Below are 26,160 nucleotides of genomic sequence, written 5' to 3'. Positions count from 1 at the left end.
CTTTTGCATCACATGATCTCTGTCAGTTCTCCTGATTGACTAAAAGAGGTCGTGTGATGTTGACAACAGAAAGGGCAGAGATCACCTGATATGTTCTGTGACTCCATGAAACAGGAACTTGTCCTCAGTAGCGATGAGCAAGTTGACTCATATGACAAAAGTCCCTGCTTTTATTTGCTATGCATCAGTGCTTACTGTTTGGCCAATGGAGGTATTTGGCAATGCTCCTATAGTGCCGTCCATGGATGCTCTGTAACTGGCCCAGGTAGTGTAGGACCATATCTGAATCCGTGTAAAATGTAAAACAAATTTGATGAATGTCAGACAGTTTTCTCACCTGTACTCCTCAGCCTATGCAGCTCACAATGGGTGGCTACATAACATACTAAAGTGCACAGAGTCCTAAAAAGTTCTTAATTAAGTGAATTCTAGTTCAGATGTTAGGTGACATGAACAAAAGGATTTTGAGAAAGAGCCAACACATTTCTCTGTTCACATTTGATTAAATTCACTGGAGTGCTGTGGTCAACTCCAGGATTTTAACAGCCAAGCAACACAAGAGGACATAGGTTTTAATAAAAGGGGCACAGGTTTTTGCAGTAATATGATGAAGTATTACCTTACTAAGAGAGTAGTGGATGCATGGAATAGCCTTCCTGTAGAAGTGGTAGCTGCAAATACAGTGAAGGAGTTTAAGTATGCCGACACATTCTATGTATCTATGATTATTGTTTTTGATCTGCCTATCTATCTCATATCTATCTCTTTATCTATCTGCCTATCAAATTTAACAGGGTCAACTCTTACACTATTCCCCTTTGTAAAGGAAAACATTAAACTAAAGGGAAATAAGGGATTTTCTAACCCATTTTTTATTTCTTATGATCTGTGCTTACATTTGTAAAGTGATGACGTATCACTTTAATAGGCAATCAGTCATAGTCCATCACCTGGGACCACCACTAATCCTGAGAAGTTAGGGGCCTCAGCACTGATTTAACCCTTTATGTTTTTCTCTGAACAGCAGAGCTTCAGTCATACAGAGAACTGGCACTGTGTTGCACTTTCTTGCACAGTGGGTGGCCAGGAAAAAAAAAACTGTGAGGGGGAACCAGTCTTGTGACCCCTTTACTCTCAGGATTTTGGTGTGCGATCTTACGGTTTGTCCCCCCCCCTATTATAAAGTAATGGCATACCCTAACAATAACTCCTGGAGGTAATCTTTTAACTTAGAAGTAGATGCAATGATAATGAATCATCACTATCGATCATAGGAAATGTAGTCAATGCACTGTCATTCAGTCCAGTGGCAACCACAAGTGTAACACCGGTCACTATACAAAACCACTGGCTAATAATAACATCATGACTGGAATGATGTAAAAGAGCTTGTGGCTGCACTGATGTTTGACATCAGTCATGACTCTTAACTGATGACTTAATTACTCATTTTCTTAAGTGTGTAAAGTCTTGATGCATGGTTTCCTATGAGCCTCTCCCCTACTGTGAGGTCTCTTACGAGACGCTTCCTCTCACAAAGTGAATAAGTAGAGAGCAGATTACAAAGCAGACACATATAACTTTAGTGGCACAACTTACACAAAGAAAGGTCAGACTGTGATCCATGTCCTACAGATGTTTCATGGCTTTATGACATCATTCCCCCCAATGAAAGTCAGACTTGCTCATGCTTTTCATCTCAGGACTTCTGATTCCAAGCAACATGCTACAAGTGAAAGCAAAAAATATTATCTCCATCTGGTACTATGTGTTTGTGGTTAACTAGAACGATGGACATTATTCCTGCATAGTGCTTCCAACATATACAAATTATTTCATACAATACTTCAAATTAAATTTTTCTGCTCTGCTGTACCTCGTGGAAGAAAACACTAAAAAGTAACTAAAAGTAACGACTAAGAGTAAAGATCATGGACAGATTTGCCATTCAGGACTGTAAGAGATCTCTGTGACAATATACTGATGGCCACCCTGCTTTGTACAACTTAAACTATAATTTTAAAGAAGCAGTGTTATGTTAACGGAGTACTGAAGTGTTAGACACTTATCCCCTATCCGCAGGATAGGGGATACGTTTCTGATCGCACTGGGGCCGACCACTGGTACCCCCAGCGAACTCTAGTCTTTGGCTGTCCGTGCATGCTGGGAGTGGAAGTTTTGCAACACCGGTAGTGCCACAGTTTGTGACCACTGTTTAGCTGACAGTTAATTCCTTGTATTGCATTCACTGTTTTAGGTGGAAAACTATTTTAGTCTCCCATAAAAACAAATCCTTCATCTAAGGTATATAACAATATCATAACCCCTGGGGTAAAATGTCTACCACAGTGGGAAAAATAATTAGACCTGACCTTTACAGAGGGGAAATCTCTCACTTTATTTCTCAACATTCTGATAATTTCTGTAAATGTGTGCACATTCAAGACAGTTCGCTTAAGCTATATTCTAGGTGCAACAAAACCTCAAATTTCCTGTCTGACCATTTAAATTGTATTTGCCATGAAGTAGTCAGTGACCACATTCTAGTTCAGAAAAACAGTCTTGTTGATGTGCACATTGTTGCATTAGAGATTGCGGTCATAAGAAATGTCGGTAAGGCTGGGTTCACATATGTCTGGCATCCGGCATAGATGAACTCCGCCTAAATCTTGACGCAACTTATGCCGCAACCGATGACAACGTGCATCAATTGTCATCAGTTGCATGGCTTACGGCGTCCTTTGTTTCTGGCACTGGACAGGGGAACGCAGCAAGCTGCGTGCCCATGTCCAATGCTGTCCAATGTGTCCAACCATCCGGCATCAAAATTGGGAAGCTGGATGATTTTTAACTGTCCCTTTTAAATGAATGGGATCATTTTTGTATCTGTTTCCCTCTGATGCACGCTGGAGGGAAACTATCCCAGACAACTGATATATGTGGACTCAGCCTTAGAAAGGTAATGGGCTAGTGGTCATTTGTACGCTTCAGATGTGCCAGGGCCATTATATGCAAAAGACTGGTGTAACCTAGCAAAATATCCTTAGAAGGTAGGGTTTACAGTGGCACTGGTGGTTGTGGGCAGAAACCATCAATTGATGCAACCTGGAGGATTCATGGTATGGTACACAGCCCTTAGGGTTCTATGAGAAACAGGGAAAAGGAGGTTGATCTAAAGACATTCATGTATAAAAAGAGCAAAGTTCACAACAAAAATGTCAAAATATTTAATCTCATCAATAGTCTCCTCAAATAGGAGAATAGTAATTGTTCTAACATGGCATTATCACTATTCCTTGAATAAAGGCTTGAATAAAGAAAAAATGGCTGACTTTTGTTGGTTATATTTATTTATTCATTTTAACTTATTTGGCTGTTTTAATATAGAGTCTTAAAGATACCCAATTTAGAGGCCCAATAATGACCCAAATTAGGCCCAGAGGTGATTATTGATAATATGATACTGATAGCCCTTTCCATTTAAAGTTTGACATGATTTGCTATCAATTTCTGAAAAGAGAGGATTTGCTTTTGTGTACAATATTAAATGATTTGTTGTGTATTTTACTTGTTAATATCTTATCTTTATAGAATGTTATTCTTACATTTCAGGTAGTACATTTCAGGTGCTCTCACTTCATAGAAGTTTATGCAGAGTCCTCAAATGTTCACAAAATTCTACGTTCTAGTTAGAAATAGACACTGTGACCTGCTATGATTTTGTAGGGCTGCAGTAAGAATTTACACGCCAGAATTTCTGCATGGAATTCTGCATGAAAATTCTGCATGAATTTATAGCCAATACACTTCCATGGGATTCATTTGTCCCATTTACACAGCAGAATTGGTTATAAATTCATGTAGAATTTTCATGCAGAATTCAATGCAGTGCAGAAATTCTGCCATGTGAACCTGGCCTTAGTGTAGCCAATAATTGGCTTTGAGTTGTTATTGGGCACTGGGGCTGACTTTATCATGAGTTCACAAGAGCTTGGTATGTTAGACAATGGCAAATTGGCAATGTTACATGGTACTGTGGCTATCCACTCCATTCCATTTTACTACAGAAATATAACTGATCTCTCTTTCTATAAAGTAAGGGGCCTATGACTTTATTAGCCCTTGCAAGTCCATCCCTTTTCTTCTCTCTATTATGGATGTGCTGGCATAAGAATTTCAGAAAGTCCCAGAATTATAAGAAAAGTTTAGGCTGGGAAAATTTTATACTTGTTTTGTACTGTGTCTTTTGGTGGTTTTACAACAACCCTCTTGCTTGAGGCAACACATTACTGACTCATGCTGAAAAAGAAACTGTAGCCTCTCCTGGCATACCAGTTTTAGGAAATACTTGTATTCCCCATGAAATTACTCTGGAATATATATTTTTTTACAGTCCTGTGCTGTGTGCATACTCTTAGAAACGTGTTACTAAACAGCCAACTAGGTGTTATCAGATGGGTGTGGCATGTCACTACACTATCTTGCGCCATCAGTTCTGACTGGATAGTGTCAGACAGGGAAATGGCACAGCCTCAACTGGTAGCACCCAGTTGACTGTTTATAGTTATGCATTTCTAGTAAGAATAAAAGATTGACAACACAACACAGCTCTAAGAAAATATGTTCTTCAATTATGATTTAATAGGGATTGACAATATTAACTAAAATGGACAATCATCAAAAATAATAGACTGAAGCTTATGGTAAAAAGCTGTTTATTAACTTAAGAACAAGTAAATTTAAAAATAAATAAATACATAAATAGAAAATAACATGGATTTTTCACCTGATTTATTTTTTTATAGGTTTAAACATGTATGATATTCATTAAAATTAAAACTTAAACCTATTGTATGAAGGATTATTATTAAACCAATAACAGAAAGTAGGGGATACCATGCTTGATAGTTTCCTTAAAATATAAAGAAAAACACACCATGTACTACATTTAAAAGACAATAAATAGACATAATTGTATATCAAGATGATACAGAAGTCAGTGTCATTTCATAGTTAAAGGGTACCTCTCATCAAATAAATGTTTGATATATTTTAGATTAATGAATGTTGAATAACTTTCCAATTGTTACGCATTGTTACGCCGAGCGCTCCGGGTCCCTGCTCCTCCCCGGAGTGCTCGCGGCGTTCTCCTCTCTGCAGCGCCTTGGTCAGACCCTCTGACCGGGAGCGCTGCACTGACACTGCCGGCGGGGATGCGATTCGCATAGCGGGACGCGCCCGCTCGCGGATCGCATCCCAATCTGCTCACCTGTCCCGGTCCCCGGCTGTCACATCCTGGCGCGCGCGGCTCCGCTCTCTAGGGCGCGCGCGCGCCAGCTCTCTAAGATTTAAAGGGCCAGTGCACCACTGATTGGTGCCTGGCCCAATCAGTGTAATTAGCTCCCACCTGCTCCACGCTTTTTTAACCTCACTTCCCCTTCCCAGCATTGCCGGATCTTGTTGCCTTGTGCCAGTGAAATCGTTTTGTGTATGTCCCAAGCCTGTGTTCCAGACCTTCTGCTGTTGCCCCTGACTACGACCCTTGCTGCCTACCCTGACCTTCTGCTACGTCCGACCTTGCTCTTGCCTTGTCCTTCTGTACCGCGCCTGTCTCAGCAGTCAGAAAGGTTGAGCCGTTACCGGTGGATACGACCTGGTTGCTACTGTCGCAGCAAGACCATCCCGCTTTGTGACGGGCTCTGGTGAATACCAGTAGCAACTTTGAACCGGTCCACCGGTACGGTCCACGCCAATCCTTCTCTGACACAGAGGATCCACCTCCAGCCTGCTGAATCCTAACAAGCATGTTAATGAAAAATATGCTTCTTTCTATTGTATTTTTCCCGATCATTAATGTCAGCAAGCATTTCTGACTCATGCTGGAGTCCTAAACACTCAGAGCTGCCAGCCTGCTTTGTTCACAGCCAAACAGGTTGTGAACAAAGAAGGCTGGCAGCTCTGAGTGTTCTCCTTTGTGAACAAAGAACTGGTAAGGAGACCCCTAGTGGTCATTTCTTCAAAGTGGAAAATTAAATAGAAAGAAGCATATTTTTGAATAACATGCAATTGTAAAGTTATTCTGCATACATTAATCTATAATATATCAAAAGTTTTTTTGATGAGAGGTACCCTTTAATTATTAATGATGATTAATAGACACTGAAGAAAAATGACAGAATTGCTTGTTTCCTACATTTCTTCCTTAACATGACATAAATTAAATATCGTCTTCTTTTAGGAAACAAAATGGCACCTTCTCTACATCTCATAATGAGAAAAGCAAGTCCTCATACCACTGTTTTTATATTAAAATAGATGTGTCAGAACTGTCAGGAATGCCAAGTAGAAATTTTTAAAACAATCTTGGTACTGAAGGCCAAAATTATTTGGGTCATTATTGCTTTGAATCCCCCAAGGAGAAGACATTTATACTATTTTGTAGATCTGGATGTAACTGTAAGTTTGTGAAATAAAATTAGTAATAGCACTTATTTTTAAATACATTTAATTTTTTAAAAATGTTCAACTGTCTTAATGGAGACTTTAGTTTTAGCCACAAGCAGCAGATTTTTTGCAGGAATTGTAACTTAAAATTCCCTCTAATAATCTGAATGGGGTGATTCCAATTCCTTGCCCACAGATTTCTGAAAGACCAATAAAGGTGAATAGGATGGTGAAAGATATTTCCACTACAAGTATTCCACTGTAAGTGAATATAGCCTAACAACTTTTTAAGCACTGAAACAATGAAAGTAAGGGTATTTTATACAACATGATCTGTAGAGTTACTAAGTTAGATTATTAATGTACAGTATTTTTCCCAAGGTTTACAGGAAAATAGTTGTATACCCATTAACATTTGTAATTAGGAACATTTTAACAGTTTAATAAAAGACACCATCAGCTATACATATATATCTATATCTATATATATATATATATATATATATATATATGTATATATAAGAAAAGGAAGAAGCACCGTTATGCAGGATTCCAGATCCGTATGGGTGCTCAGCTTCAGGGGCAGACCGACCCCCAATGTAATATCCACAAAGAAGCAGAAGCGGCACTCCAAAGTCACAACAAATCGTGGTTTATTCACTCATCTGTGAAAGTGACGTTTCGGCTTATCAATAAAGCCTTTCTCAAGCTTTAGAAAGGCTTTATTGATAAGCCGAAACATCGCTTTCACAGATGAGTGAATAAACCACGATTTGTTGTGACTTTGGAGTGCTGCTTCTGCTTCTTGTGGATATATATTTCTTTTTTTCTGATACAAAGGTTATTGTTCAGAAGATAAGGAATACATTATTTTCTGTTAGTTTTATCCCTCATTTTTCTAGATAAGGTAATAAAATAGGTCTTCCTATGTAAAATTGTTCAGCATACAGTATTTGTCTATGTCTGGAAAAACTGTTTATATTACGGTAAAATCCTCCTAATGTTTAAGTTTTACTTCCTTCTAGCAGGACTACAGGATTACTGGAAATGCTGTTGTGTTGGAAGATGTTACAGAAAACATTGATAAATATACCACTTTGGTGGCCTCATAATGAATGTATGTATGGTGCAATGACAATGACAATAAAGAAATGGGAAAATTCCAATTTCGGTGGTAGCCTGCTCCCTGTCACTTTGTGTATATGTCCTGAAAGCCGCAATGGAATCAGCTTTCTGAATGTATCCTGCTGTTCTTTACATGTGAAAAGGAATGAGTAAGCTCAGCTGTAGAGAATGTATTCATACCTGGGTGACTCACCTCACAGACATGCATCCGAATCACAAAGGTGTTTGTCTGCTGTGGTTGGAACGTAGCTTGAATCATCTAGTGGGTGTCTGTCTGTTCATTTCTAGTGGTAAGTTGCCAGAAGAGTTTAACAAAACAGTCCCATGTGCTTGAATTCCATAAGTGTCTTTATTGTGTCTGCTTCTGCAAGTACATGTTTCACATCAATATGAAGTCAGCTGTCTACGCTATTTATAAAAGCATACTTTGCACTGCAGACAACCTCTTTTCCACACTTAGTCCACTTTTGAGATATACTGTCTTATAGAGCATATCATTGCTACCAATTTTCATTTTTCCTTATTTACATATTTTTTTAATCCATTACTGTTTACTATATATTTTTGTTTAATCAAACCTTGTTAACATAAGACAAGTTAATATAAATGTTAAACAGATATTTAAGCTTTAGGAAAAAAAAACATAAAAACAAGTCAAGATGCATACTCACCTGCCCCTGATGCCCCAATGCTGCCCCTGCTGCTTCTCAGTTCCATTCATATGTTGCATAAACTGCCTACTTAGCCAGTCACTTGTCAAGGTGTGTCAGCGCTGCAGTAAGTAACTGGCTGAGTGGGTAATTCCTGAGGGGTCAATGTGTCATAGGAACCATGAAGCAGCAGTGAGTGGTGGGACATTAGAAAGGCAGCAGGAGCTTGGAGTATATATGTTTGATTATTTTTTAAAATATTTATACTGTACAACTTGCACTATGTTATTAACTGTATGTTTAGTAGGCATGCAATATTAATACTCTGTGTGCCAACATTTTTTATAAACTATATGGCATCATTGTTTTGTACAGTAAGGTGGCACAGTATTATTTATATAATATATAATATATTTAAGTCAACACTGTTTATAAACAGTATAGCTGCATTAGTTTTTTATTTTTTTCATATAGTACTAATAATGCATTGAGTGATGGAGTTTTTTTTTTACATTCTATGTGGTAACATTAGTTATATATAAGATGTGGGTAATTTACAAACTTTATGGCAGAATTTGCTATACAGCCTATGGTAGTAGTTATGTATATGAGGTAACATTATTTATTTACTGTAAAATGGTTATATTTGTATTCACAGTTTGGTTTGCTTGATTCAGACCATAGTCCATAGTCATAGCCACTCTTCACCAATATAGATCTATTCATTGGTGTACTGCTTGATCATAGTGTTTGTTAGAAAATAGGTTTCATTTCTTAGAAACATTGTGAGGGCAGGATTCTATATGCTAGACTAGCTACACACAGTAGAGAGAAAGAAGCACACCAAAGAAGAGGAGAGATAGAATCGGGGGCAAGCCAGCTAGCCACAATGAAAGCTAACTGCAGTGATCGTTCCTTATATGTTATATAAGCTTTTTACTACAGGAAATGTATTAAATTTATATCTCAATCATCAAAAACCTAATTATTATGCTCATGTGTCATGTACTTACAAATATACACTGCTCAAAAAAAATAAAGGGAACACTAAGATAACACATCCTAGATATGAATGAATGAACTAATCGTATGAAATACTTTCGTCTTTACATAGTTGAATGTGCTGACAACAAAATCACACAACAATTATCAATGGAAATCCAATTTATCAACCAATGGAGGTCTGGATATAGAGTCACACTCAAAATCAAAGTGGAAAACCACATTAAAGGCTGATCCAACTTTGAGGAAATGTCCTTAAAACAAGTCAAAATGAGGCTCCATAGTGTGTGTGGCCTCCATGTGCCCGTATGACCTCCTACAACGCCCGGGCATGCTTCTGATGAGGTGGCGAATGGTCTCCTGAGGGATGTTCTCCCAGACCTGTACTAAAGCATCCGCCAACTCATGGACAGTCTGTGGTGCAATGTGACATTGGTGGATGGAGCGAGACATGATGTCCCAAATGTGCTCAATCGGATTCAGGTCTGGGGAACGGGTGGGCCAGTCCATAGCATCAGCCTTCCAGGAACTGCTGACACACTCCAGCCACATGAGGTCTAGCATTGTCTTGCATTAGGAGGAACCCAGGGCCAACCGCACCAGCATATGGTCTCACAAGGGGTCTGAGGATCTCATTTCGGTACCTAATGGCAGTCAGACTACCTCTGGCAAGCACATAGAAGGCCGTGCGGCCCTCCCCACACCATTACTGACCCACCGCCTAACCGATCATGCTGGAGGATGTTGCAGTCAGCAGAATGCTCTCCACGGCGTCTCAAGACTCTGTCACGTTTTTCACATGTGCTCAGTGTGAACCTGCTTTCATCTGTGTAGAGCACAGGGCACCAGTGGCAAATTTGCCAATCTGGGTGTTCTCTGGCAAATGCCAAACATCCTGCACGGCGTTGGGCTGTAAGGGCCCTTATACCACCCTCATGGAGTCTGTTTCTGACCATTTGAGTGGACACATTTGTGGCCTGCTGGAGGTCATTTTGCAGGGCTCTGGCAGTGCTCCTCCTGCTCCTCCTGCTCCGTCTCCTGATGTACTGGCCTGTCTCCTGGTAGCACCTCCATGCTCTGGACACTACGCTGACAGACACAGCAAACCTTCTTGCAACAGCTCTCATTGATGTGCCATTCTGGATGAGCTGCAGTATCTGAGCCACTTGTGTGGGTTGTAGACTCTGTCTCATGCTACCAGTAAAGAGAAAGCACCGCCAGCATTCAAAAGTGACCAAAACATCAGCCAGAAAGCATGTTTCATGGTTCATGATTTGTGTATATAATAGCATTTTTTAGATATTATTAATTTAATGCCTGTATATGTTCAACAGTATACTTACAATGATTAACATTTTTATATTAAGAATTAAAGTGTCTGTAAAAATGTTAACATTGTTTTTTTTTATGTTATTCTATACAGTTCTCTTGAAAGAAAATTCATACATGTTTCTACTCTATATCTTATTTTTAAGGTGTTTTTAGATGGTAGAATTTAAAAATCCCTCATTTTAGTGCCTGGCATGTGGGCATTTTAGTCACTGTAGGAGTTCCTTTTTCTTCTGTGTCATTGAAAGTACACACAACACTCACACGCAATACTAGCAGGCATGAAATAGGAGAGGGGATGAAGTATGGAACAGTATTTTCTCATAGGTATACAGCAGGTTAACTATATGGCTAGAAGACCCATCCTCATGACTCTAAAAAAAACAACTATGGTTAACCCTTTCTGTGCCCAGTTAATGCAGGGTGAGAGGCAGCAGACAAGAAGACCCATAAACACAGTTGGAAGAAGATATACTTATTTATTTATTTACACTTACACTTATTAATCATCTGAAAAAGGTATAGGGAATACATTTGTTATCCAGAAGTCTTTACCCTGAGGAGCTACTTTAGCAAATTTCCCCTAGTAAAGTAAATTGCAGGACAATTTTTATTACCATCATTCCCAGAGCACGATGGGAAAAGTTCTGTTGAGGCAGGACTTATTCCCCAGACATTATACAGTATGTCATGCTGACAACATGACATTGTAGCACTGGGCAATCCAGTAATTGAGTCTAACTTAATGCAGGAAGCAAAGAAAATAACAAAAATTATCCTAAATGTGTGGATTAAGGAGCTGAAATTGTAAAAATACGATAGATAAAAAGAAATTCTGTGTTTCCGTGCAAGTAGTGAAAAAAATACACTTCATGATTTCTAGAGTTATCTCCCGAAAATGAATTATACATATATATATATATATATATATATATATATATATATATATATATAATTATTGTTTTTTCATCCTGTTTGTTACTTTACTAAAATTAGGCACTCGAAAAAATAAGAAAACATATGGTCTCCATGAACAAATTGTGGACAGTTTGATTTCGTAGCAAAGTCTATATCCAGTACAACAGATGTGAAATGATAATTTGATAGCAGATGCAATTGGTTTTGTTAGGCCAGAGAAAAAGACAAACATAATTCTCATGTAAGATGGACATAAATCTGTTATTAACCTTTTGCACATTTTTGCTACACTATGCTGAGCTACATAAGTTATATTTGTCATTCCTTAATCATTAAGGATTGTCAACTGATTTGCTGGCTTAGGGTCTTTCTAACCGATAGTGACCCCTCCGCCACCCTCAACAGAGCAATTTTAAACAGTTCCTAAACATATCTCTATTTGACAGTATTGCAGCCACAGAACTAGACTAAAAAACTATCAGAAATTGGCCCTGAGAACAAAAGAGGAGTAGTGTTTAGGTAAGTATTACAAGAGCTGATGAACCCTTCATAGAAAGTCTATTGGTCATCTTTAGCTAGCCTTATCTTATGGAGGAGAGGTGAACAGAGCCAGCATCACTTGGCAAAGTGCTCAACAGAAGGAAATAAAGAACTCTGACCATTTAAATGTGTATGGGCCTCTAACTTTCTTATTTTTCCATATTCAGGGATGTGTGAGGGCTAATATTTGCGTCATGAGCTGTAGTTTGTTTTAGTACCATGTTTGTGCATATGTGACTTTTTGATCGCTCTTTATTACATTTTCACGCAGTTTGATGTGACAAAAAAAGCTGAAATTTTTCACTTTTTTTTTTTTTTTACATTTACGCCGTTAGTTGTAGGGGATTATTAACATGATATTTATATTTATGCATATTTATAGGTATTTATAGTTTGGACATTTACGCATGCGACAATATCAAATATGTTTATTATTTATAGTTTTTTACGCTTTTGTGTATTAATATATGGAAAATGGGTGATTTAAAACTTTATTGGGGGAAGGGCTTTTTCAAATTTCTTTTCACTTTTTTAAATTTTGTAATTTTTTTTTAACATTTATTTTACACTTTCTAGTCCCCATAGGGGACTATTTATAGCAATCATTAGATTTTTAATACTGTTCATTCTATGAATAGGGCATAGCACTGTCCAGTATTTTTGGATATCTTCTGCTCTGGTCTGCTGAAAGGCAGATCTGTGCAGTAGACCCTGGGAGATGGACGGAGGCAGGTCCACCTGTGTCCACCATCTTGGCAGATCTGATCCCCACGGATCTCTGCCATTACCGGCGGGTCCGCGGCTGCTGACAGCCACCGAGACCCACCGCAAATGACACGAGTGCAGCTCCTGCACTCGTGTCACAGCTGCGCCATAAATGTACAGCGATGTGCGCTAAGTGATGCTATGCAGTGCTGTACATTTACGGCGCATGGCCTTAAGGGCTTAAAGGATGACTATTACATAAAATAAAAAGAAAAAACTTAAAAAAAAAAATCTTGGTACTCATGTTACTTTAATGTCAAATAAAAATGTAAATATATACATAACCCTAACCCACTCCCTTATGTGAAAAATGGGGTTTTTGTGTTAAGTCCCATGCAAGTTTATGGGACTTCCAGTACCTTAGTCCAGTGTTTCCCAACCCAGTCCTCAAGGCACACCAACAGTCCAGGATTTTATTTTTTCCCTGTTCTATTCAAATGGAGTAACTGAAAAAACCCGGAATGTTGGTGTTCCTTGAGGACTGGGTTGGGAAATATTGCCTTAGTCCACAAGCTTACCTCTGCATCTCCTGGTTAGTGCATCAGTCCTGCCACACCCCTCCCACATGCCACATCCCTCTTGCATGCCACACCCCATCTCACAAAGGCACACCCACCATTTAAGCTACATCCATTTTATTTTCTACCCTTTATGTGCATTGGTCCGGCTTGCAAGTCATGACCACTTCCACAAAACCATGCCTCCTTCTATTTTCGGCCTGCAATCTCTTCATCACAATTCAGCCCCACCTGAGGACAGGATATGATAATAAGATATGAGGTCTGGATGTGAGGACGGGATATGAGAACGAGATATGAGGTCAGAATATGAGGACGGGATATGAGGCAGGATATGACGTCGGGATATGAGGACGGGATAAGAGGATGGGATATGAGGTTGGGATAGGAGGATGGCATATGAGGTCGGAATATGAGGATGGGATATGAGGTTGGGATATGAGGATGGGATATGAGGGCGAGATATGAGGACAAGTACTTCTTCCTATGTTGCTTTTCCTCCCCCACAAGGATAAGATAGGAAAAACTGGGCAACGCTGGGTACTCAGCTAATATATATATATATATATATATATATATATATATATATATACAGTACAGACCAAAAGTTTGGACACACCTTCTCATTCAAAGAGTTTTCTTTATTTTCATGACTATGAAAATTGTAGATTCACACTGAAGGCATCAAAACTATGAATTAACACATGTGGGATTATAGACATAACAAAAAAGTGTGAAACAAGTGAAAATATGTCATAATCTAGGTTCTTCAAAGTAGCCACCTTTTGCTTTGATTACTGCTTTGCACACTCTTGGCATTCTCTTGATGAGCTTCAAGAGGTAGTCACCTGAAATGGTCTTCCAACAGTCTTGAAGGAGTTCCCAGAGATGCTTAGCACTTGTTGGCCCTTTTGTCTTCATTGGGTTCAGGTCTGGTGACTGTGGAGACCAGGTCATTTGGCGCAGCACCCCATCACTTTCCTTCTTGGTCAAATAGCCCTTACACAGCCTGGAGGTGTGTTTGGGGTCATTGTCCTGTTGAAAAATAAATGATGGTCCAACTAAACGCAAACCAGATGGAATAGCATGCCGCGGCAAGATGCTGTGGTAGCCATGCTGGTTCAGTATTCCTTCAATTTTGAATAAATCCCCAACAGTGTCACTAGCAAAGCACCCATACACCATCACACCTCCTCCACCATGCTTCACGGTGGGAAACAGGCATTTAAAGTCCATCCGTTCACCTTTTCTGCATTGCACAAAGACACGGTGGTTGGAACCAAAGATCTCAAATTTGGACTCATCAGACCGAAGCACAGATTTGCACTGTTCCAATGTCCATTCATTGTGTTCTTCAGCCCAAACAAGTCTCTTCTGCTTGTTGCCTGTCCTTAGCAGTGGTTTCCTAGCAGATATTCTACCATGAAGGACTGATTCACACCATCTCCTCTTAACAGTTGTTCTAGAGATGTGTCTGCTGCTAGAACTCTGTGTGGCATTGACCTGGTCTCTAATCTGAGCTGCTGTTGACCTGCGATTTCTGAGGCTGGTGACTCGGATGAACTTATCCTCTGCAGCAGAGGTGACTCTTGGTCTTCGTTTCTGGGGCGGTCCACATGTGAGCCAGTTTCTTTGAAGCTCTTGATGGTTTTTGTGACTGCACTTGGGGACACTCTCCACCTAGAATATGACATATTTTCAGTTGTTTCACACTTTTTTGTTATGTCTATAATTCCACGTGTTAATTCATAGTCTTGATGCCTTTAGTGTGAATCTACAATTTTCATAGTCATGAAAATAAAGAAAACTCTTTGAATGAGAAGGTGTGTCCAAACTTTTTGTCTGTACTGTATATATATATATATATATATATATATATATATATATATATATATATATACATATATTCCCTGAGTTTAGGGAAAAAATATTCTTCTCTGTTTTCCCTTACAAATTGACTGGTTCTCAACATACATCAACACTTGTTACAACTTTTCATAGTCTACAAGTCTTTGGTTGTGAAACAATGTTGTGAAAGTAAAATGTTTTGATTATGCAACAAAGATTATACATGTGTAACCATTATTGGTATCTAAAAATAGTAAATCTAAGGAATATATATATATACACACATACTTTAGAAATCTTGCAGAATTCCAAAACAGAATCAAACAGATTGAGAGCTTTCACGGAACCATCAATTAACTTTTCAATGAGGAAAACTAAAAACTCCCATTCTGTGTCTTCTTGAAATGTTATAACCCTTCCTTTCTACATGTTTTTGACTCCACAAAAATGATTAAATCCTTTAATGAATAGAGGGAGGAAATGTTTTAAAATTTGGCCTGTTTCCCAGTTTCTCAGCTATGCAGAATGCCTCCTAGCAAACACATGTGCATACAGATGTTGTCCTTCTTACGCAAGTCCTTTTTCTACTTCATAGATGCTCTTTGGCTGTTTATGAGAGTCATGCAAATAAAGGCTATGTACATTTCTGGATGATAATCCTTAGGAAGACTGATACTCCTGTCTCATTTCACATCCTGAGACACTGTGCATCTCCAGTCTGTATTAACCTCAAACTCACTGATGTAGACATGACATCATCCCTTATCCCTTCATGCTGCTGTTACATGCTGGGAGATGTGTGTATGCACCACTAATACAGCCAAATGCACTTTGGTACCTTTTGCATAATTCCAGATTGGAATACAAAGATTTAAGTATTCAATGTTGATCACAGTAACATAGGTGAATTGGCAAAGGAATGTATAATTTTATATACTGTCTATTGTATTTTATAAAATGTCTATATCCTTTGACACCTACATAATAACTTTAATTGTTCAAAGATCATGACTGTTAATCATTACCACTGAATTTATATAGGTGTCTAGCTGTGTTAGATTAGTCATCTATAGACTCTGATGCCTATACCATAAGATGTCAGAAGCTTAGCAGTTGAGAATATAAAAAAAAAGTTATTATAAACTAAATAGCAACGTTCCATTCAATACTTTAATGAGGTCCTCTGCCAGGCGAGATACCACCTGTTCCAGCACCTGCCTCTCAGTGCCCCCTTGACTATGTAAGTGTGAATGTTTCATTTAATCAGTTATGGTTCATTGTTATCGCTCCAAGGTGTTTCATTGGATTCTTGTGATAATTCCACAGGTAATATCATCGATTTTTTTAAATTTTAATTTAAGATTTATATTAGATTCCCAAGTTTAATGTCCAGGTGTTTTCTTTGAACTAATACTGTATGACCACAAAACCTAAACTAACAAGGAGTCACATGATGGCACAATGACAGAGCCTGGAGGTGGCAGCAGCATGAGGAGACCATAATCTGGCAGAATGACACAGCCTGGAATCGGCGGCAGCCTGAGGAGACTATATGGTAGCAGAGCGACCCAATCTGACAAGACCATAGCCTCACAATAGAGAAGATTAACAATATTTTTGAAATTTTTAATTGAAGATTTTACATATATTAAAATGTTAACAGTTTAGTTTAAGGTGCCAACAGCATAAGGAAACCATATGGTGGCACAATAACACAGCCTGGAGCTGGCGGCAGCATGAGTAGACAATAGGGCTTCACAATCCCTAAGATTAAAAGATTAATTTTAAAATTGAAATTGAAGATTTATGGTTGCTAGTGCTACCATAAAATATTTTATGTAATGTCCCAGGCCCAGCAGCATTAGTAAACTACATAGTGGCTGAATGGCACAGCCTGGAGCTGATGGCAGCATGAGTAGACAATAAGGGTTCATAATCCCTAAGATTAAAGAATCATTTTAAAATTGAAATTGAAGATTTTTAAATTTGAAATATAAGATGACACTCCAAAGTTTTAATGTCCCGGGCCCCGGTGTGTGGTTACAAAGGACCAAATCTAACAAGGAGCCACATGTCGCATGGCAGCACAATGACAGAGCCTGAAGGTGGCATCAGTATGAGGAGAGTAAATAGTGGCTGAATGACCGCCTGGAGTTTGTGGCAGCATGAGGAGACCATATAGTGGCTGAAAGGCACAGCCTGGAGTTAGCGGCAGCATGAGTAGAACATATAGTGGCTGAATGGCACAGCCTGGAATTTGTGGCAGCATGAGGAGACCATATAGTGTCTGAATGGCACCACCTGGAGGTGGCTGAACCATGAGGAGACCATATAGTGGCTGAATGGCACAGCCTGGAGTTGCATGATGCATGAGGAGACCATATAGTGGCTGAATGGCACAGCCTGGAGTTGGCTGATGCATGAGGAGACCATATAGTGGCTGAATGGCACAGCCTGAAGGTGGTGAAGCATGAGGAGACCATATAGTGGCTGAATGAGACAGCCTGGAGGTGGCAGCAGCAGCATCAGGCATCCTGAAAGTGACCCGGAGTGGTGCGGTGGGTGGCAAAACCAGTACCCGGTGATGAAGGTGAGAGAAAAAAGGTCTCATGTGGAGGAATGTTTGCAACTGGGGAGCAGCACCTTAAATCTGTTTAGAACTATGCATATTTATGAAGTTCTGGTGTGGCACCATGGTCAATCTACTCTGATGCATCAGGCATTGGTGGTTGGAAATCCTGGCTGATCCATGCCTGATTAATCTTCACAAAGGTCGGTCACCACACCTCTCCTTGGGGTGACTATGAGACATGGTGGAGGATGAGGAGGCAGAGTCGCACACTGTCAACGGCATGAGAGTGTGGAGGCGGAAGGGGTGTGCCCTGTCCAAGTTGCTGTTGTGGCTGTGCAGGAACCACATTCACTCAGTGGGCCATAAATGGCATGTATTGTTCCTGACCATAGTTACAGCTCCACACGTCGGTGCTGCCTTGCACTTTGGTACACTTTGGTAGAGTGGGGTGGTGGGTGTTTATACCAGTACCTGGTGACGAAGGTGGGGGAAATGTTTTTTAGTTGGAAACAGGGAGAGGTTCCTGTGTGAGGCTGCCCTTTTTAGGATGAGTAACACTTGCCAAGAAGGGAATTAATAATGTGAGAGTAGGGCCTTACAGGGGAAGTTTTTACCCACACCTGTTACAATGGACCATACGCTGTTCCCTTCCACCTTTTAGAGGTCTTTGCATCACATAAGTATTAGGTGATATTGGTGGCACAAGGTGTTTTTTACCCACCTTTCCTTTTGTTGGATTTAAAAAAGAAAAATTGGGTCCATATATTTTATCCTAAGAAAAGTTTTAGCTAATGCATATGCTCAATACTTACTTGTGGTCTAATGCAGAGGAATTTTTGAAACCTGGAACCAGCACCTTAATTATGTTTTGCAGTATTCATGGCAGCACAATGAGAGAGCCTGGAGTTGGTAGCATCAGCATGAGGAGACCATAGAGCAGCACAATGAGAGAGCCTGGAGGTGGCATCATCAGCATGAGGAGACCATAGAGCAGCACAATTAGAGAGCCTGGAGGTGGCAGCATTAGCATGAGTAGACCATATGGCGGCACACTGACAGTGCCTGGAGGTGGTAGCATCAGCATGAGGAAACCATATGGTGGCATAATGACAGAGCATGGAGATGGTAGCATTAGCATGAGGAGACCATAGAGCCGCACACTTAGAGAACCTGGAGGTGGCAGCATCAGCATGAGGAGACCATATGGCGGCACAATGACAGAGCCTTGAGGGGATAGCATCAGCTTGAGGAGACCATATGGTGGCACAATGACAGAGCATGAAGGTGGTAGCATTAGCATGAGGAGACCATAGAGCAGCACAATGAGAGAGCCTTGAGATGACAGCATCAGCATGAGGAGACTATATGGCGGCACAATGACAGAGCCTGGAGGTGGTAGCATTAGCATGAGGAGACCATAGAGCAGTAAAATGACAGAGCCTGGAGGTGGCAGCATCAGCATGAGGAGACCATATGGCGGCACAATGACAGTGCCTGGAGGTGGTAGCATCAGCATATGGTGGCACAATGACAGAGTGTGGAAATGGTAGCATCAGCATGAGGAGACCATATGGTGGCACAATGACAGAGCGTTGAGGTGGTTGCATTAACATGAGGAGACCATAGAGCAGCACAATGAGAGAGCCTGGAGGTGACAGCATCAGCATGAGGAGACCATATGGCGACACAATGACAGAGCCTGGAGGTGGTAGCATTAGCATGAGGAGACCATAGAGCAGCACAATGACAGAGCCTGGAGGTGGCAGCAGCAGCATGAGGGCCATGCCAACTGAGAATTGAGTCTGAGGAACCCACCGGCTATTGACTGGGGTGTCGGATGTCGCTTGGGATGAAGTGGATGACCGAGTGAACCGATCAATCAAGGCTGCTGGGTTGCTGGTTGAGACATAACTGCTAGCTGACACCGGGAGCTCAGACCTCTCGCTGTGACTCCGGCTGCCACATGCCCCTAGTATGCTCCAACCTCTTCCTGCGCCGGATGAATTTAGGCCTCTGCCACTCCTCTGTACACGTCCTGGCGCTTCTTTGCCTGACATACTTATTGCGTTTATGTGGGGAGTGCAACACACTTCACTATGCTTAAAGAAGTATTTGTCTAGAACACCAGTATGTGGGGACTATTGGCTGTCCTTTCACAGTATCTAGCACCATTGACAGATTAACAGGTACAAAATAGTACACTACTTAGATGTACGTATGTGGTATGCACTTATGAGGGGAAAAAAAAGTGCTACAGTGCACTTAAAAATATGTATATTTTTGCACACCAGCAGTACACAACAGTGCTGCAGCACACAGTCACTGTGTACTAAACCCAAAATTGCACTCTCTCACAGATTATTGGTAGAGATGTCACGAATTGTTCGCCGGCAAACAGTTCCCAGCGAACTTAGCATGTTCGCGTTCGCATCGCCAGGCGAACAAATGTGAAGTTCGATTCGCCCCCTACACTTTAACATTGCGGTAAACTTTAACCCTGTGAGTCAAAGTCAGCAGACACATTACAGCCAATCAGCAGCAGTCCCTCCCTTCCAGACCCTCCTACCTCCTGCACGGACGCCATTTTACCTTCATTCAGCATGCTGCAGGCTTGGAAAGTTGAGGGACAGAGAAGCTGCTCCTGCTGTAATAGGGAAAGCAATAGCTTGGTTGCTGCTAGGTGGTGTATTCAGGGTCCACTTTACTCCTATAGCACTAGTCTAACATCTGCTTTAAGGACAGCACCCAAAAAGCCCTTTTTAGGGCTCAAATATCAGTCCGTGTGTCTTGCAACAGCTGGAGGCACCCTGGTTGGGAGGGAACCGCTGGTTAAAAGGGGTACTCCAGTGTAAAACTTAAGTTCCTTCAAGCAACTAACTACAGTATTAAAAGGGCTATAAGTTCAGTCTGTGTGTCTTGCAACAGCTTGAGGTACCCTGGTTGGGAGGGAACCGCTGGTTAAAAGGGGTACTCCAGTGTAAAACTTAAGTTCCTTCAAGCAACTAACTACAGTATTAAAAGGGCTATAAGTTCAGTCTGTGTGTCTTGCAACAGCTGGAGGCACCCTGGTTGGGAGGGGACCGCTGGTTAAAAGGGGTACTCCAGTGTAAAACTTAAGTTCCTTCAAGCAACTAACTGCAGTATTAAAAGGGCTATAAGTTCAGTCCGTGTGTCTTGCAACTGCTGGAGGCACCCTGTTGGGGAACCTCTGCTTAAAAGGGGAACTCCGCTGGCAACCTTTTTTGCTCATTGTCACACTAGTGCAAATCCCATTTGGTGTGACAGTTGTTCAAATAAAAAAATAAAAAATACCTTTTTTGGCTGTGAAATAAAACCAGTGCTGCCTAAAGGGGGGCTCTAACTATGTGCTGCCTAATATGGGGGAATCTATGTGCTGCCTAAAGGGGGGCTCTATGTGCTGCCTAAAGGGGGGATCTAACTATGTGATGCCTAAAGGGGGGATCTAACTATGTGCTGCCTAAAGGGGGCTCTAACTATGTGCTGCCTAATATGGGGGAATCTATGTGCTGTCTAAAGGGGGGCTCTATGTGCTGCCTAAAGGGCGGCTCTATGTGCTGCCTAAAGGGGGGCTCTAGCTATGTGCTGCCTAACATGGGGGAATCTATGTGTTGCCTAAAGGGGGGATCTAACTATGTGCTGCCTAAAGGGGGGATCTAACTATGTGATGCCTAAAGGGGGGCTCTATGTGTTGCCTAAAGGGGGCTAAAGCATGTTATTCCAAAGAATTTAGGAATAATAGGTGATTTATGCCCTTTATGGATTAAAACCAGACTCTGCATCAACTATGTAATTTTCCATGGGAGTTTTGCCATGGATCCCCCTCCAGCACGCCACAGTCCAGGTATTAGTCCCCTTGAAACAACTTTAATCACTATAAATCACTATTGTGGCCAGAAAGAGTTCCTGTGGGTTTTAAAATTCGCCTGCCCATTGAAGTCAATGGCGGTTCGCCCGGTTTGCGAACATTTGCGGAAGTTCGCGTTTGCCGTTCACGAACAAAAAATTTTATGTTCGCGACATCACTAATTATTGGAAATGGACTGCTGGGTATGTATTATACCGTCTACAGACTAGTATAATCAGCAGACCATTTGTTGTGGAACAAAGAGGGCAGAAAAATGTGCTACAGTACGCTTAAAAAAAAGTATTGGAGTAAAACACCAGCCGGTGATTACTTTTGGCTGTCCTTTCACAGTATCTAGGCCCTTGACAGATTAATAGCTACAAAATAGTACACTACTTAGATGTAGGTATGTGGTATGCACTTGTGAGGGCAGAAAAATGCCCTACAGCACACAAAAGCTCGTATAACCAGCAGAGGATTTGTTGTGGAATAAAGACACAGAATTGTGCTGAAAAATTATTCCTGCCTCCTCGACTAAGGTTTATGAAGTTGAGGCAGCTTGTTGAAATGTATGAGGCAACACACAGCTATCTGCCCCTCTCTGTAATACAATGAGGTAGAAAGTGACTGGGGAATTACTGGCTGCAGTAAAAATCCTTTTCAGCGGAAAAAAGAACTGCTCTCTGTCCACCAGAACGCTCATGTGACTAGGAGGTAAACGATGCTGGAAAAAACTTTTCTGTGTAACACACACAAGCTGTCCATTCTATCTCTGCAGTGTAATGAATGAAGTGACTAGCTGAAATATGGCTGCCGATTATATAGGGCTGTGACATCACAGGGTTGACTGGCTGCTGATAGGCTGCATCCTGCATGTGATTCAGGGTCATTCAGCCTACCGTTGTTCCTGCCTTCCAAGAGTTCCTTGCCCCATGTCCTCACATGTTGATCCACCATTTTAGATACCCTGGAGCCTGAACTACACTAAATGGAGTTTAATGAAACGATTTGTGCAATATAATTTTTCATGAAACTTGTAACGAATGCAGATTCGTCAGCTTCGATTCGCTCATCACTAATGTTATCCCCTATCCAAAAAATAAGGGATAACATGTCTAATTGCCATGCCCCTTTCATTCATGTCTATGGGAGAGGGCGTGACAGCTGTGTACTAGAAGACCTGGGCTTCTGTGTTCGTAAAGCCGCAGTGCCAGCCCGAAGATTGCCAGGAGTCCCAACAGCTGGACCCCTGTCATCAGACATATAGTTACATAGTTAGTTACATAGTTAGTACGGTCGAAAAAAAACATATGTCCATCAAGTTCAACCTTTGGATAGGGGACGACATGTCTAGGGACGGATTACCCCTTTAAAAGTAATGTATTACTTAGATTTTTGTACCAATTAACCCCTTCCGGAAGCAGCAATTTTCATTTTTTTGCTCAAGCATTTTCTTATGTTTCCTTTTAAGATTCATAATGTTTTATTTTTTCCTTTGACAGAGTCTTATAGGAGCCCTATTTTTTGCAGGACCATTGAACTTGTTATTGACACCCATTATGTTACCATATAATGTAGTGGGACAATTATTTGTGAGAAAAAATTTGGAAAAATAAATAAATAATAATCAGCATAAACCAATGGATTTAACCAGCGTTAGAAAAACAGCAGATTTTTGTGTGCAGGTTGGTGGTGGTTTTGAAGTTAATTTTTATTGAAGTGAATGGAGCAAAGTTGTAATACCACATACAACCTGCGGACAACAGGTGTGGTGCTGTTTTTTAGAAGGATTTGGCTCTGGATAACCCCATTAATAAGATATTTTAAATATGTTCTGTGAGATATGGGAAAAAAAGCCATACTTACCTAGACCTTGTTCTTTGTTGGTCCCCCACAGCACCCGTTCAGTTCCATCCGATCTGGTTATTTCCTGTCTTCAATCCTGCTTCTGAGGCAAGTGCTAAGTGGAGAACCTGACTGTTCAGCTAATCACTGGACACTGCTGCATCGGCAGGTCCTGCTCCGAGTGCTTGTCTTGGAAGCAGCAGGAAGACAGAAGAATGGAGGACCAGCAGGGGACCTTTTTTTTTTAAAATTCCACAATATCCCTTTTGTATAAAATGTACAAGTGAACGATCACTTGCACAATAAACTGAAATTCTTTTGTATTGTAATATACTGTCATTTCTGCCCATGGCAGGCTGTAATAAGAGGTCTAGCATGGCAGCCACAGAGGCCTTCAGATGGATGCTATTGACTGTAACATCCAGTATCAGAGTGCCTTCCAATGCTGGTTACTAATGGCAGATGTCAGCTGCAGGTAGCAGCCAGCAATCACTAAGTATGTTGGGTAGAAGTTAGAACCAAACACTGCCGCACATTTCTTTTTACTAATCTATTTTTATTTTCTGATTACATATTTTCTTTAGTCAATTCTCAGGGTATAATTTTAAGATCAGCCATCTTACCTGAACTGCTGCTCTGTTGACAGCAATTAAGATCTAGAAAATATGCTTGGAAATTACCCATTGCCTTTTTTATGATCTGTTCATAGATCAATGTGCCAGGAGAGGTAGGATGGGAGCTGTCACTATCACCTATGGTGGAGCTGGCTTTAGATTTTTAATAACTTCCATTATTCCTGTGATAACAATTAGATGGCTGCTGAGAAGTGATCTCCACAGAGTGACACTGATTTCTATCAATTAAAGGGGTTATCCAGGAATAGAAAAACAGAGCTCATTTCTTTCAAAGACAGCTCCACATCTGTCCCCAGGTTGGGTGTGGTATTACAACTTGGATCCATTCACTTCAATGGAACTGAGCTGTAGAACCACACTCAACCTGGACAGACGGGGAGTGGTTTTTTAGTAGAAATTAGCTGTTTCTCTATTCCAGGATAACCACTTTAAAGGGGTACTCCACTGGAAAACAGTTTTTTCAACTGGTGCCAGAATGTAAAAAAAAAATTGTAAATGACTTCTATTTAAAAATCTTAATCCTTCCAATACTTATCAGCTGCTATATTCTCCACAGGAACTTCTTTTCTTTTTGAATTTCCTTTCTGTCTGACCACAGTGCTCTCTGCTGACACCTCTGTCTATTTTAGGAACTGTCCAGAGTACAAGCAAATCCCCATAGCAAACCTATCCTGCTCTTGACAGTTGCAAAAATGGACAGAGGTTCCAGTAGAGAGCACTGTGGTCAGACAGAAATCAGAAAGTTAAACAGATTTTTAAATTACTTTTATTTAAAAATCTTAACCCCTCCAGTACTTTTGTACTTTGCTATATGTTCCAGAGGAAGTTCTTTTCTTTTTAAATTTCTTTTCTGTCTGACTACAGTGCTCTCTGCTGACACCTCTGTTTATTTTAGTACCTGTCCGGAGCAGGAGAGGTTTGCTCTTGGGATGTGCTCCTGTTCATGACAGTTCCTAGAATGGACAGAAGTGTCAGCAGAGAGAACTGTGGTCAGACAGAAAGGAAAATCAAAAAGAAAAGAACTTCCTCTGGAACATATAGCAGCTGATAAGTACTGGAAGGGTTAACATTTTTAAATAAAAGTAATTTACAAATCTGTTTAACTTTCTGGCACCAGTTTATTTAAAAAAAAAATGTTTTCCAATGTTTTCCGTGTACGGAAATGTTTTTAATTTATAGGGGTCAGAAGATTTTCAATTTTCAAAATACAAATTTTGGTGCATGTAGTTATAATTTTTTTTAGGTAGTAAAATAAAATAAAAGCTATACAAATTAGGTATCCTTGTGACCGTATGCACCTACAGAATAACGATAAGTTGTCATTTTTACTGAAAAGTGCACTGCGTAGAATCGGAGGCCCCAAAGGTACAAAAGGGCATTTTTTTTTCAATTCTGACCCACAAATATTTTTTTTCTGGTTTCACAGTAAATTTTGTAGTGAAATGATTGATGTCATTACAAAGTAATATTGGGGGCACTCCAGAAAAAGCCCTCATATGGGTCTGTAGGTGCAAAATAGAAAATGTTATGATTTATGAAGGGTGAGGAGGAAATAACAAAAGTGCAAAAATGAAAAATGGCCCGGTCCTTAAGGGGTTTTAAGCAATGTACATATTTTTCATTGCAAAGCCTATTACAATCTTTCCTTAATTCTACAATATGCTTTTCATGGGGAACGTGATTCACTTAGTCATAGATTTATGTTGCCTTAGGTCGCAATAAACAACAATGTTTTCTTTGGAAATTTGTCAGGTACTGCTCTATTGTTCAGTCGCCTCAATTTCCAATCGTTGAGCATGCTAGTGGGAAACATAATTGTCAATTTAGCTTGGAAATGTTTAATGTTATGTGTTCCATGTGCAGCTTTTTAAAGATCCTCACCAAGTTCTGTGTTTATGACTGTTCCAGAATAATCACTTCTACCTTGCGTCACAGGAAATAACCATAAAAGTATTACTGACATTACTTCCACAGAAGGGAATAAGATTTCAGGTGAATAATAATATAGCAATATTGGCGGTTACATGTAATCAATAATATATTAGATAATGGACTAGCTACTGTAAATCATAAGAAAATTAGAAGACACCTGGGCGTTTCACAG

The 26,160-nt window shown here is 40.3% G+C and overlaps 1 long non-coding RNA gene across 3 annotated transcripts in view; it reads right to left on the bottom strand.

Moving 5' to 3' along the window:
* Nucleotides 1-655: 655 nt before the first annotated feature.
* The window catches only part of LOC130272602 (uncharacterized), a 44,707-nt gene continuing 19,202 nt past the window's right edge, over nucleotides 656-26,160 (bottom strand). For all 3 annotated transcript variants that reach the window (XR_008843639.1, XR_008843641.1, XR_008843640.1), the window contains exons 2-4: nucleotides 7,763-7,933; nucleotides 1,600-1,726; nucleotides 656-671 (exon numbers count right to left, since the gene is read on the bottom strand). This is a non-coding gene — a long non-coding RNA (uncharacterized LOC130272602). The remainder of the gene's footprint in view (nucleotides 672-1,599; nucleotides 1,727-7,762; nucleotides 7,934-26,160) is intronic.

This window comes from Hyla sarda, chromosome 5, assembly GCF_029499605.1.
Source record: "Hyla sarda isolate aHylSar1 chromosome 5, aHylSar1.hap1, whole genome shotgun sequence".
Lineage (NCBI taxonomy): Eukaryota > Metazoa > Chordata > Amphibia > Anura > Hylidae > Hyla > Hyla sarda.
This window is presented reverse-complemented; position numbering and strand designations above follow the sequence as displayed.